Raw genomic sequence first — 13,583 nt, 5'->3', positions numbered from 1 at the left:
TTTTCCCCCCCTATCTGGTTGTTGTTGTTCTTAAAAGCTGCTGGGAGAGTGATTCAGACTTAAATGTAATAGTTAAAGCTATAAACTGACTTTCTCACTGTGTATGCACATCTCATCTCCCTGCAAACATTAAGAGATTAAAATCCACCGCCTTTAAACTTGGCTCATTAAAGGCAATCTTCCTGCTAAGTATTGAACTTGAACTGCTTTTAACTTTGATGCAAATAAAGGTCAAACTATTCTACTTCCTTGAGAAGGATTTGAAGGAAACAAACTTGCATGAGGTGGAAAAGCTGAATGAGCACCAAGAATTCACCTAACTGATCTAAGAGAGAACAGGGATTCACTGTTTATCTGTTGGTTCCCTGTCTTCTCATCCCTGCCGCCAAATACCTTCGCAATTTCATTGCTGTTATAAAATAAGTCAGGGAATGCACAAGCGTAGACTCTCAAGACAGCTGTTAACCCCACAGCGCACACAGCAGTACTGGTGATTACTAACTGGGCTGTTGCTGAAGGTAAAATACAACACATGTGTGAAGTGAGTGAAATCATATTCCAGCAGATTTTAAAGTTATTTCTTAGCTTATGTGTTTAAATCTTTGGCCTTAAAAATGGGCGCCAAAAGCCGGGCGTGGTGGTACACACCTCTGACCCCAGCTCTCTGGAGGCAGAGGTAGGAGGATCACACTGTGAGTTCCAGGCCCCCCTGAGACTACATAGTGAATTACAGGTCAGCCTGGGCTAGAGTGAGACCCTACTTCCTGGTGTGGCCATTCTCTCCCTCTGCCCCTCCCCTTTAATCTCTACCTGACTCTCTCAAATAAATAAATAACAATAAAATATTTTTTAAAAATGGGCACCAAGCCAGGAGTGGTGGTGCACGTCTTTAATCCCAGCACTTTGGAGGCAGAGGTAGGAGGATCACCGTGTGTAAGAGGCCATGCTGAAACTACATAGTGAATTCCAGGTCATCCTGGGCTAGAGTGAGACCCTACCTAGAAAAAAAGAACAAATAAACAAACAAAAACAAACAAAAAAAAAAGGGGGGGGGGAACCAAAGAAAACCAAAACTCAGATCAAGGCAATGGCTGGAAATGTAATGGGTTGGGCTATGGGAGGGCCCAGGTTCCACATGAGTATCTGGGAGACAGGAGGAAAAGATAAACCAGTTCAACTCAGTATCTCAACTCCTACTGGTACCACCCCAGAAGCTCATTAGGGCTCTAACTGCTCTTCTGAGAATCAGATCAATGGCATTACCATTAGCCCTTGACTAGCTCACCTTTGAGCTCAGGACACTTTAAAACCAAGCCCTGTCATCCAATTAGAGTGTTTATCCGATGAACTGAAGGAAGACCCAGGCTGACTTCTCTATCTGTCATCTCCTACTCATACAGATTACATTTATGTGAGGGTGAAAATTTAATGAACTTAGTTTACTTGATCATCTGACTTGATTTCAAACTCAAAACATAAGAATGAGAAGAGTGGGCTGGAGAGATGGCTTAGCGGTTAAGCGCTTGCCTATGAAGCCTAAGGACCCCGGTTCGAGGCTCGGTTCCCCAGGTCCCACGTTAGCCAGATGCACAAGGGGGCGCACGCGTCTGGAGTTCGTTTGCAGTGGCTGGAAGCCCTGGCGCGCCCATTCTCTCTCTCTCCCTCTGTCTTTCTCTCTGTGTCTGACGCTCTCAAATAAATAAATAAATAAATAAAAATTAAAAAAAAAAAAAAGAATGAGAAGAGTTCCCAAGATCATGGCATGGAAAGAATATCAGCTACCCTTTAATATTCCACAAAGTGACATAGCTAGGCTATAACCTGCACTTAGGATTCTGGGGGTAAAGCCTCCAAAAGTGCAGACAGTGAGAATCAGAGCAGTGGGGCCATCAGGAAACAGTCACAGTCGAAGCTGGAACAAAATTTACAATTTCCTGTCTACTGATCTTCCTATTATCAACCTGCCTTTGAATACTTTCAGTTCATCTCTCACCTATTTTATTTCCTGGAACTAGGCCTTTTATCTCTCCTGCTGAAGTGTAAAGTAGCAATCTCTACAGTCTCTACAGAATCACAGACAATGGGGACCGAAGGCTTGACTGAGAGGTAAAAATGTTAGTAGTGGTATCATTATTGCACTTTTTGCTGCTTTAAAATCAAGACCATTCACCAAGAAATGAGAAACCAGCCAGCCTAGTTGAAGAAATGCAATGAGTGAGGCCAAGAACACATACTAATATGTGATCAATTCAGTGAATATTCTAGAAGACAATGTGACACAAAGTGGGTCAGGAAGAACAGGTACAACAAGAGTATGCAAAGTTGAAAGAAGTCTTGGGGTTGGGGAGCTAGCTCAATGGATAAAGGTACTTGCTTGCAAGGCCTGATGCCTGGGTTTAAATCTCCAGCTACCCATGTAAAACTGGACAAGTGTTCACTTGCAATGACAAGAGACCCTGGGGGGTGTGTGTGTGTGTGTACATGAGGATTATACTTAGTGAGGTAACCCAGTCTCAGAAAGCCAAGTGCCACATTTCTCTCTCATATGTGGATCATAGCTACAAATACTTAGACTTGTATGTGAGATAGAATTAAAAGTGGTAGTAGAGGCCAGTAAGCTAGAAAGAGGCTATAAGGGCGGCTGCGGGGGTGAGAGAGGATGATTTAAGGGATAGTATTGTATATATGTAAATAGATGAGTAGATGAACACTTAGGAATGGCTCAAGTGAGGTTAGGGAAAGAGACTGAGTAAAAGAAGGGTGGGGGGAGGTTTAATCAAAATCTAAGAGGATATAAATAAGTCATATGGAAACCTACTTTTTTTTTGGACAATAGCAACCCCAGAAGTCATAGATTGTTACTAGAAAATTTTCAGTGCCAGGGATGGGATACCTTCCAGTGAGCTGTTGGCCAAGGAGGTCCCTGATGACTCCAAAACATTGTTGGTCATTACCAAGGCTCTTGGTTTCCCACCAGGAATAGATGGTAAGACCCTATTGCTTAAACCTGAGCCCTGTTATCCAATTAGAGTGTTTATCCGATGAACTGAAGGAAGACCCAGGCTGACTTCTCTATCTGTCATCTCCTACTCATACAGATTACATTTATGTGAGGGTGAAAATTTAATGAACTTAGTTTACTTGATCATCTGACTTGATTTCAAATTCAAAACATAAGAATGAGAAGAGTTCCCAAGATCATGGCATGGAAAGAATATCAGCTACCCTTTAATATTCCACAAAGTGACATAGTTAGGATATAACCTGCACACAAAACATGTTTGGGCTACAAGGTCACTGAGAAATCTTGCTGGAGCTGAGCTGAAAACCTCCTCCATGTAGACCAACTAATAGAGAGCTGGAAAAAGCTATGCTGTATCAGTGGACATAAACAACAGTGGATACTGCAAGCTTTGTGTTTGGCCAGCCAGGCCAAATGAGTCAGTGGGTGCAATAGTGGCATGTCTTTTATGGGGGAAACCAACCAATCTAGAGACCTGCTCCATGGAAGGGAATATATGCCTGATACTAAAAATCTATGATGGGGGAGGTCATGAGCCCTAGTGTCTGGTGTCTGGCTAAATGTATATACTATGCTCTCCAAAGTGCCCAGTAAGCACTTCTCTTAATGGTCATACCCATATATTAATGCCACTCACAATTTTGGTTTAGAGAAGATTCTCTTTTCAGATGGCAGTGACCTCTGGGATGACTCAAAAGGCACCATAGGGTTGAGAAGTGAGAGAGGAGTGCTCAGTACTGAAATATCTCTATCACACCTTCCAAAGCTCAGAGTCCATTGCAGAAAAGGTGGCGGAAAGAATGTAAGAGCCAAAGGAAGGGTAGGACTCCTTACAATGTGTTCCTCCAAACACCAAATAACCTGGATATCCATGACCTCACAGTGCTTGATACTACCTACACAAGACCCTCATAATAGGAGGAAAAGATGACGACATCAAAATAAAAAAGAGACTAATTGGAAGGGGAGGGGATATGATGGGGGGGGTGGAATTGTGTAGGAGAAACTGAGAGGGGAAGGAAAGTATCATGGTTTATTGTCTATAATTATGGAAGTTGCCAATAAAAAAACTTAAGAACTCTAAACATGGTTTGGTTGGAGGTGCATAAATCCCTTTGCCACACTTATGTTCCTATTTTTTGGTGAAATATGAAATATTACTCTCTCCTATGATATATAGAGGTGGTGTGAGAAACTCATGACATCAAACAAGCCAACAGCCAGGGATATGTACATTACAAAGGCTTCAAGACAGGCTAACTACCTCACTTACCTGCCATTTCCAGGATCTCTTACCCCTGAAAATTTGAGCCCTTTGGCCGAAACAAAGCCCCAAAAGCCTCTAGGCTGGTGTATTCTGAAGGAAAAGACCTTGCAGCCTTGGACTTAGCTTGAAATAGAAATTCAAAAGCAGGAGCTTCTCTGGAAAAGCCAAGCTGAACAACTGCTACTGCTCCACTCTAAACTAGGGCACTCACAAGGTTGCTTTTGGAATAAATGTGTGGCCATATAGAGGCTGTAGATGCTTGGACCATATGGGACAGAAAATGGTTATCTTGGGCTGGAGAAATGGCTTAGCACTTAAAATGCTTCACTACAAAGCCAAAGGATCCAGATTTGATTCCCCAGGTCCCATGTGAGCCAGATGCACAAGGTAGTGCATGTGTCTGGAGTTCGTTTGCAGTGGCTGGAGGTCCTGAATTGCCCATTTTCTCTGTCAAATGAATAAATAAAAGTATTTTAAGAAAAGAAAATGGTATATATTAAAAAAAAGGTTATCTTTCCTTTTCTTATGGATGTGTGAATGGCAATCTGGCAAGAGTCTCCTGGTTCTACAAACGCACAGAGAGCCATTCAGGAGAACAACAGTGGAGAAGCTTTGCTCCAGTTTAATAACTTTTCTTAAAATTTGAAATCACAGGCTATAGAGATAGCTTAGCCATTACAGCACTTGCCTACGAAGTCTAAAGATCCACGTTCGATTCTCCAGATCCCATGTAAGCCAGATGCACATGGGTCTGGAGTTTTGTGTGCCCATTCTCTCTCTCCTTCTCTTCTCTCTGTCTCTCATAAATAAAGATGAAAACTTGAAAAAAAATTTGTAATCACATCGAAACTAAAAGTAGCAGGATTAGTGAGGGGAAAAACTCCTTCAGATGGTTAACGTTTGGATCTTCTGGGTCAGGTAGTAACCGTACACTGACTATGTAAGCTGAGTCACAAGCAACAGCGAGTACCGCTCAGTGGTGTCTCTGCTGAGAACAGCCCCTTGTTAGCCTACACTTAACATTTCCACACCAGTTTCATGCAGTCTCTCCCCAAACTGCTATTCAAGGCCTGTTTAACCCTCTTATCTCCAAATCAGAAAGGAGGGTTCCTTAGTGGCTGGCAGACAGACTGTCCCTCTAACCTGCCCTCAGCTATGTACTTAAGCATCACTAGGACTAGGCAAGTTGCTTGGCCTTTTATTAGTAAAGCAGCTGAATAATTTATGAGGGTTGCACAGGGCCCGTTAGAAGTGCCCAGGCAGTAATGACTGGCTTAGAACTTTGCTTACTCAGGGCTAAAGTTTAATTTGCCCATGAACACCCCAGCTCATAAACCATCCTGCAGGTCTGACCTGCTCTCTCCTCCACAATCACATGTCCTAGCCATGCTCTTATCTATGCTCCTATTGGTATCATCTCTGGGGCCAGAAAAACAAGTCTAAATCCAACATGACGACTAAAAACTCATACCTACATTTCCTAAGAAGGGTCTCTATTGTCTCCTTTGGAAGCTTTGCTTTGATCATGCCACAAGAAAGGCACTGTTGGGTTGGTTCATAGCCAGCAAGAACACAGACACGTGCTGTAAGTGAAGGGAGGGCTGAGGCCCCTTGGTCCTTGCACAAATGTAAGAGGGGAGCTCTGGGTATCTGGGCTCAGGGCCAATATAGAGACTACATTCTGGACAAGGATACGTAAGCTTAGGCCCAAAACACCGGCTCATTCATTCATTTATTTATTCTATAACAAGCAATGGTCGATTAAGTGATCACAAGACAGACAAGGGTCCCAGCCCCCCAAGAACCTCATATACTGGTGCTGGACGTAATGACATGAGAAGGGGTGATGGCAGGGGTTAGAATCAGAAGAATGGACATCCCTCAGCTATGGCTGTTCATGCCTGGATAATGGCAGGCTGATTTCTAGAAAGACAGCATTCTAAAGGTGGTTTCAGCACACGCATGCATCAAGTCCAAGTGATAAGAAGAGATGAGATAAAGCAGCATGGCCCACTAAGAATTTCACTCCTAAATAAACATATCAGAAATAACCACACTATCTACAATGACCTCATCAGAATAGACCTTTGCTGGTTGTTGGTCTTACCTCCCTGAGTATTCTGGAACAGATCGGTGGGTCAAGGCTACCAGAGTAATCAAAGCTGAGTTCATTTTGCATGGTTTCAGGTGAAGTTCATTTCTCGACTCCCTGGAGGTTGGATTCTTAGCCCTTGGCATTTGTGCTATGTGCCACGGAATTCCTGCCCCAAGAATCAGTTCAGAGGGATCAAAGAGCTATTCTTAACGTCTCAGTTCAGGCCAACTGAGGGAGGGAATGGTGGCAGAGGCAGGCCACTCACCCCAGCATTTAGCGGCCCTCCTCCACAACGGGGCCATTGAGCAGGCGCCACAATAGAGGGCTGAGAATAAAAGGCTGAAGGAAAGTATACAGAGTCCCCTTGCACAGACGCGGTCATTCATCACTAGGCAAGTGCTGATATCTGGGAACAGCAATCTCAATTTCTGCAAATCCTCCAACCTGCACCAGCTGCTAGTGACTCTGGTGGGCGGCTTTCCTGCTTATGAAAGTTTGCAATACCCAGCCCTGGCCCCAAGCCAAGTAGACATTACTTAGGTTAGAGGCACGCTGGCTGCAGAGAGCAGCAACAATGGACTTCACAGCTTATAAAGCAGCTTACAAAGGGCTCCCGTGTATTTCAAAAAGCACTTCAGATAGCTGGTGAGAGAAGCTATCTGCACAAATGCATTCAAGCAGTTTATTCCTAACCCACTTAATTCAAGGTTTCTGTCAGAAGCCAGGACATAGTAAAGGTAGCACCAGAGAACCATGAGGACTGGAGGGCTTGGCAGTTGGAGGGGCACAGTCCAGGCTCCGCACCCAATCCTCTGAAGCCTTAGGTCAGCCAGATGAGGAGTGACTAGCAGCAATCAGTCCTTCATCCGGATAGCAAACGCAATGACAAAAGTGAAAGACAGGCTGTGGGATCCCATGGCTCGCTAGCAAGCTGCTTTCATCAGCACCATTACACAGCACTTGTAGATGTTGCCGCGCGAGCACACAGAGGGCTAGCTAGATGCCTCCTGCTGTGCCACCCAAGTGGACCTTCATCTGTCCGCAAAGCTGACACCAGCCAACATGTCTCCTGCTCTGCCTACCACTCAGAGGTCTCTAAGGACCACTCATTACCCCATGATATGTTAGACATAATTTCGCTTCCAGGCAACAGTTCTGCAATAAACAGGCACAGAAGGCCTATCTGGAGTTGAGTTTATGGGAGGCAAACACTGAATGTACCAAAAAGGAACCTCTCCACAGAAGGAAAGATAGAGAGGCATGCACCAATTCCTTATCAATTTCATTTTGTTCATCAGCGTTGTTTTTTTTTTGAAGGTAGGGTCTCGCTGTAGTGTAGGCTGACCTGGATCAGTATGTAGTAGTCTCAGGGTGGCCTCAAACTCATGGTGATCCTCCTACCTCTGCCTCCCAGGTGCTGGGATTAAAGGCATGTGCCATGACCTGCTCCATCAGCTTTTAAAAAGAACTTCACTACTGCTTTTGTTTATGGAAGATAAGGTAATATGAAGACATCCTGTAGGAAGCAGCCCAGCCTGAACTCCAGGTCCTCAAGTAGAAGGTCCCTTCACATGACTATGGACTTCATTTGGTGAGCTTATTTCAGTATCTGTGGCGCCGAGTTTGGGGTTCCTAGAGAGGACTCTGAATCAGCACATTCTAGATAAGAAATTATTATAAGAATATGTAATAGGGGCTGGAGAGATGGCTTAGCAGTTAAGGCATTTGCCTGCAAAGTCAAAGGACCTTGGTTCGATTCCCCAGGACCCACGTAAGCCAGATGTACAAGGTGGCGCATGTGTCTGGAGTTTGTTTGCAGTGGCTGTAGGCCCTGGTGTGCCCATTCTTTCTCTCTCGCTTTCACAAATAAATAAATTTTTAAAAAGAATAATATAATTAAAAGACAAATAGAGGGCTGGAGGGATGGCTTAGCGGTTAAGGAGTTTGCCTGTAAAGCCTAAGGACCCATGTTTGATTCCCCAGGAACCACGTTAGCCAGCTGCACAAAGGAGCACATGCATCTGGAGCTTGCAGTGGTTGGAGGCCCTGGTGCGCCTATTCTCTCTCTCCCTCTTTTTCTGTCGAATAAGTAAATAAAAATAAAACATTAAACAAACAAACAAACAAAAATAAGACAAATACAAGCTGTGTCAGATACATGAAGCAGTAGAGTCCAGATGGTCAAGGTGTGCAGCTCAGATGCTATGAGGCTGAAGGACCAAAGTCGCCAGTGCCCAAGCCCCTCATCTGAACAGGCCCAGCCTCTAAGGGAGTAAGGAATATGATATGGTAGTGCTTCATGGAAAGAAAATCCCATTGCTTGAAATAAGTTGATATGAAAGTAGGCTTAGAATGATATTTGCCTCACACCATATAATTTCTCTTACTATTCTATGGCATCATAGAATAATGAGACACATTAGAGGGACCAGGAGTTTATTTTTTTAAATCTGTGCTGGAGACACAACTCAGCACCTCACACATACTAGACAAACCTCAAACATTAAGTATACACTCAGTTCCAGGGATCAAGTTTTGAATTACTAAATCATGGGAACTTGGATCATTAACCTCAAAGGCAACTCTTCATATCTTAGTAATTCTAGCAACTAATTTGACAACTGAGTATCACAGAGGAGAAAAATCTATAGAAAGAAGGCTTCCATCAACTGCAAATTTTTGTTTGCCTACTCAGAATTCACTTCTAATTCCAAAGTGATGCCTCTGGGGTTGGGGGAGGGGAGTTAAGAATTTGTAAATAGAAAGGGTCCTTGTAACAGAACTCAGAGAAGCAAAACCAGAGACTAAATGGAAAGGAAAGTACAATGGCAGGGACATAATCTGTCAACCAGAGCCTGCTTTCTGCCCTCAGTCTGCTGCCAGAAATCAACAAAGACTAGATTAGTCAGAGCAACGCAAGCCAGGGAAAGCTCCAATCACAGGGCCACTATGTGTGGCTGTGCAATCGGATTTGCTTCTTGAGATCCAGATGAAGAAGTTACCATCTGCTAGAGCAGCAGCTGCCCAAGGACTTAGCTACTAGCAACGCTCAACTTACGGGACTTAATGCCACACTGACAGTTTACATGATAATATTTAATATTCTGTACCACAGTAAAGTCCAAGTCAAAAAGAAGCCTTTGGACTGGAGAGATAGCTTAGTGGTCAAGGTGCTTGCCTGCAAAACCAAAGGACCAAGGTTCAATTCCTCAGGACCCACATAAGCCAGCTGCACAAGGTGGCACATGCATCTGGAGTTCGTTTGCAGCGGCTGGAGGCCCTGGCACACCAATATTCATATTCTCTCTCTCTCTCAAATAAATAAAAATAAGGAAGTTTAAATAAAGAAGCCCTTGAAGGCCTTCACCACTTTCTTTTCATACTCTAATAGTGTCATAGGTAATGACTAATAACTAATGACTAATAGGCTTTGAGAAAGAAGATGTGTTAGCACAAATATAAGCAAAACCAATTACCTATCAAGTCTACCCATCCACTGAGCTTCAAATCAAAGCAGGCTGCTTACAAGAAATACCATGTGAACAGGAAAAATGGCCACTCTACGCAGTATGCCTATTTTGATACAAAGGGTTGGTCCATCGTTAGCAGTTCCCAATCAGCAGCTCACGAGTGGATCTAAACTTGGAAAAGAATCTTTAAAAATTTCCCTACCAAACAATGAGAATCAAGAGTAAAAAAGAAACAGCAGTTTACTAAAAAAGACTAAAATACATCAGGGCCTTGAGAGAGTTATTTCTGCATTCCCTGCACATACGACATCATTCATGAAGAAGGCAATGGTACAAATATAGCATAAATGTTGTCTGCTCTAGCTTGTAATTTAAAATGCAAATGCTAATGAGTGAACTGGTGTATCAGTGGAGTTAATAACCGCATGCCTAGCACAGGGGCTGCATCCAAAACACACACAGAGAAGAGACAGACACCATGTTCCAATTTAAAAATAAAAACACCCAAATTAACCCTAGAAAAATCACTAGCAGATGTACAAGCTCAGGAAAAAGAGGCATACAAGGGCAGAGAAATGGGAACTTCTCTATCATTTGTAGACCGCTTAGTTGATTTAAATATGTTCCTACATGTAGTGAAGGTAAGCATGGGAGTTAAGAGGGTTTATTTAGGAATGCACTTGTAAGACATTGTTATATGCATGAGGGAAAATTACAGGGAAGCCAGAAATCTACAACAGAAGTTTCCCCAAAGCCCATTCTAGAAACTTGTAAGTCAACCTTGAAGAGAGCCATGGAAAATGTATTTCTCATTTATTATATCACAGGCAAAGAGAAAAGAAACTTTGGTTGAGGAACAATTTTATTTTTTAAAACCCAGTCAAATCTGTTTGAAAAAGGGACACAAGAGGTAGTTCCCATAGCAACCAGGATGAAGTCTTCCTGAAAGTGGGTACTGTTCACCCAGGAGCTGTCCATTACCGAATTTCACAACATCACCCTTTAATTTTAAATTAGCAAACCATTTCCCCGCCCTGTCTTGCATTTAGGTCCTGCTATTTTCACTGATTCGCCCAGCCGCGCAGATTTCCCACAGGGGTGGGCTGGTGGAGAGTGGCCCAAACCAGGATGATGTCACTTGTCATCATTGTTAGTAAATAGCTGTTGGGAAATGCCAATAAGTTGACAAGAGGATGCTGAAAAAAAATCCACAAGGAAATTCATTCTTCTGAGAAAGCCACAGAATGGAATGGGTACAACCAGACAGACAGGTGCCGGTACTGGGCACATGCCAGTGGAGAAAGGCCGTGAAGACTTCTAGAAACTACCTATTCCACCTAACCCTTCCACTAGGTGGAAGCAGCCCAAGCATCCTAAATAAATGCACACTCAGGCTCTTCTTACAGCAGGAGAAGAGAAAAGAACCTCTGGTGAAGCTCACAGGGCAGATCTTGTGTCTCCCTCCTAGGCCCCTTTTTCACTCTGCATAACAATCAGGCAGAATTCTCCCCTTACCTCGTGGACATGAGAACTCTACAGCAGTAAGAGTAAAAGCACTAGCAGACAGCTGGAGTCAGGGGGCTCAGAGGCCTCTTCTCAGGGAGTAGCCCTTAGAAGGTCCCCAGTGGAGCTATCCTTGCTGAGAATTGCATGCCACCTATCTTACCTTGGCACAGAGGGCACAGATTGAACAGTGTGGGCTGACCTCCCTAACTGGGAGGTCACAGCAACCTAGCCACATCCAGAAAAGGTGCCATGACGAGAACCACCTTTCCCTTCGTTGCAGGTTGGCACAGAACTGCCGTGGGGCCTTGCCGTCTCCCTCAGCCCAGCTCTCTAGGATCACACCAACACAAGCAGTTCGGCTGATGGAAATCATTAATGAGGAAGCAGGAAATCAAGAACACGTAAATGGTTTAGCTCCAAGGGCTGTGACTGCCTTAAACTATGCTGAACAATTTTCATTTTTACTGATGACTGTATTGCTCTGCCTCAGTGAAAAATATTTGAAATGGCTACTGAACAAATTGAAGCCCTCCCTCTCTCATACGAAAACACTCCACTATGACTTGCAAGTCTGACCTAGGGCTTGTCCTCAGATACGGGCATTTCTAGGTTCTTACCATCAAGGACTCTATCCTCTGATTCCATCCACTGGCAATTTATTAAAGTCCCTTGTCAAGGGGGTGTCCCCAGATGAGACACTACCTTCCAGGCTGCCTTGTCCTGGCTCAACCAAGCATTCAGCCTCACCAGTCTCTGAACCCGAGACCATGGTACAGGGCAGCACCAGTCCTGTTAACAGTGTAGAGACAGCGTCCCAGTCTATAGTGCAGACTGGCGTGGAACTAATGGCAATACTTCTGCCTCCACTTTCCCTGTGATGGGATTACACGTGAACCAGCATGCATGGCTACCTTGTGCTTGAATTTTTTCCCCTTCATGTCCATACATTCCTTATTTCAGCAGACACATATGGCCTGCGTGAAGGCCACAACTGTGTTATGCATTTCACTGTTCCTAGTATGGTGCTCAGAGGTCACTAAGGAACCACATGAACAGGTGTCCCAGAAGTGTGAAGCAGCTGGTTCTAGGGCTGACTCGTGATCTAAAGATGGGAAACAGGCAGCTACAATGGGAGGTTTATGCTTTCCCCCACAAGACCAGTGGGCGGTGATGCGCCTGGAGGGACTGAGCTGTGGTCAGAGAAGTGGAGCTCAATGGCAGGACAGATGTTCAGCGGCCAACACATAGGCAAAATTGTTCTACTGCAATGAAGTATATCCAACCTGCCCAACCCCCCACCAAAAGAAAAAGAGAGAAAGAAAGTTCCAGATACCTTCCCTGGAGTATTTTGTTTCTCACGTAATTGTTCTCTCCTCTATACTCTTGCTGTGGTCTGAGCCTGGCTTGTCCCTCTCTGAAATTCATGCTGAAATCTGAGGTCCTTTAAAGATGATCACACCATTCAGACAGAGTAACACCGCTCTCAAATCACGAAACTGGTTACTGCAGCAGTAGGTTGACAGACACTGATGTGGCCCCTTACGACATTTTTTCTCTTCTTTGCACTGACTTGCCCTTGAGCGGAATCAGCAGGAGCCCCACCAGCAGATGTTGGCACTTGGCACTTGAGCTTCCCAGATTCCAGAGCTGAGACATACTCCTTTCTTTCTAAGTTATCTGTTCTTAGGTATTTCATTATAGCAACACAAGATGGGCTGATGCAAGTCTCATGGTATGTTACATATGTGTGTGTGTGTATGTGTATGTGTGTTTGTTTTTGTTTTTCAAGGTAGGGTCTCATTCTAGCCCAGGCTGACCTGGAATTCACTATGTAGTCTCAGGATGGCCTTAAACTCATGGTGATCCTCCTACCTCTGCCTCCCGAGTGCTGGGATTAAAGGTGTGTGCCACCATGCCCAGTTGCATATGCATTTGAGAATTCCTATTTTCCTTCTTGGTTTTATATAGCTGTTTACACTATTACATTAAAAAGTATTTAAGAGCAGAAACTGTCTTTTTATTTATCATCTACCAAAGACTGACTTTCCTATAATGTCTTTGTAAAACTCTTGGTTTTAAAAAAAAAATGTTATCCAGGGCTGGAGAGATGGCTCAGTGGTTAAGGCACTTGCCTGCAAAGTCTGATGAACTGGGTTCGATTCCCTAGTACCCATGTAAAGCCAGATGCACAAAGTGGTACATTCTTCTGGAGTTCACGTGCAG

The 13,583-nt window shown here is 44.0% G+C and overlaps 1 protein-coding gene across 1 annotated transcript in view; it reads right to left on the bottom strand.

The window, feature by feature from the left end:
* Snd1 (staphylococcal nuclease and tudor domain containing 1) overlaps positions 1-13,583 on the bottom strand; it is a 485,819-nt gene that overhangs the window by 139,389 nt on the left and 332,847 nt on the right. The window lies entirely within an intron of this gene.

This window comes from Jaculus jaculus, chromosome 10, assembly GCF_020740685.1.
Source record: "Jaculus jaculus isolate mJacJac1 chromosome 10, mJacJac1.mat.Y.cur, whole genome shotgun sequence".
Taxonomy (NCBI): domain Eukaryota; kingdom Metazoa; phylum Chordata; class Mammalia; order Rodentia; family Dipodidae; genus Jaculus; species Jaculus jaculus.
This window is presented reverse-complemented; position numbering and strand designations above follow the sequence as displayed.